The sequence below is a fragment of the Convolutriloba macropyga genome, chromosome 4 (genome assembly GCF_964194025.1).
Source record: "Convolutriloba macropyga chromosome 4, txConMacr16.3, whole genome shotgun sequence".
NCBI classification, from domain to species: domain Eukaryota; kingdom Metazoa; phylum Xenacoelomorpha; order Acoela; family Convolutidae; genus Convolutriloba; species Convolutriloba macropyga.
The window spans coordinates 70,911,977-70,913,174 of record NC_134471.1 but is presented as its reverse complement, the minus strand read 5'-3'; positions in this window follow the sequence as shown (position 1 = coordinate 70,913,174).

Genomic DNA, 1,198 nt, shown 5'->3' with positions numbered 1-1,198 from the left:
CTCTTTTTCCACCGTTAAATATTAAAATTACACCACTAATATTACACTTTAATATGCAATTCCACCCTTAATAAGGGGGGCACTAACGGTGTAAAAATATTATTTTTACACTCTTTACACACATTTCCCCGTTATTTTTGGGCAAAATCCTCGGCCCGGGAAAATAGGAAATTGCTTTCCCGTATTATGACTGGTTCTATCAAGTAAGACTTCTGCGCTTTTTTTTGCTTTGCCTGGTCATAGATATAAAAAATGTCAAATTCCTAATTCTAATTATTAAGTAATGCAAAACCAAACTACAGACACAGTATAATTCTTGCATACCAATCTACGAAGTCACACGAATATTTTCAACAAATAAGTATCATAACAACTGAAAACCGAGGCATATTCAGCCGAGTCGGTTAATAAATACCTATAGATTATTTTTGCGCAATTTTTTAAGAAGTACATGTGCATTAAAATAGGAAATTGCTTTCCCGTACTAAGACTGGTTCTATCAAGTATGACTTCTGCGCTTTTTTTTCTTTGCCTGGTCATAGATGTAATAAATGTCAAATTCCTAATTCTAATTATTTAGTAATGCAAAACCAAACTACAGACACAGTATAATTCATGCATACCAAACTACAAAGTCAGCGGAATATTTTCAACAAACAAATAACACAACAACTGAAAACCGAGGCATATTCAGCCGAGTCGGTTAATAAAAGGAATAAAATGTAAATCTTGCATAACTAACTGAGTAATTGGTACAATTACTAAAAAATACAATCGAGTTTATTAACCATCACCTTTTTATATACCCCAGTGATGAATGTTACAAAAAATTACTAATTAAATTCAACACACGCATCTAATGAACGTTGCTCAAGTTTGTTTGTGAAAAATTATGTAGTTTAAAAGCAGCATAAATTGTTTATAATCCAATCAAATTGTGCATTTTTGGGAGTGGTCTGCATCAATTTTTGATACTTTTCCAAACATTCAGTTATCATTTCTCAGGCCCAACAAACTTACACATATTTTCAACAAACAAGTAACATAACAACTGAAAACCGAGGCATATTCAGCCGAGTCGGTTAATACATACCTATAGATCATTTTTGGGCAATTTTTGAAGAAGTACATGTGCATTAAAATAGGAAATTGCTTTCCCGTACGAAGACTGGTTCTATCAAGTATGACTTCTGCGCTT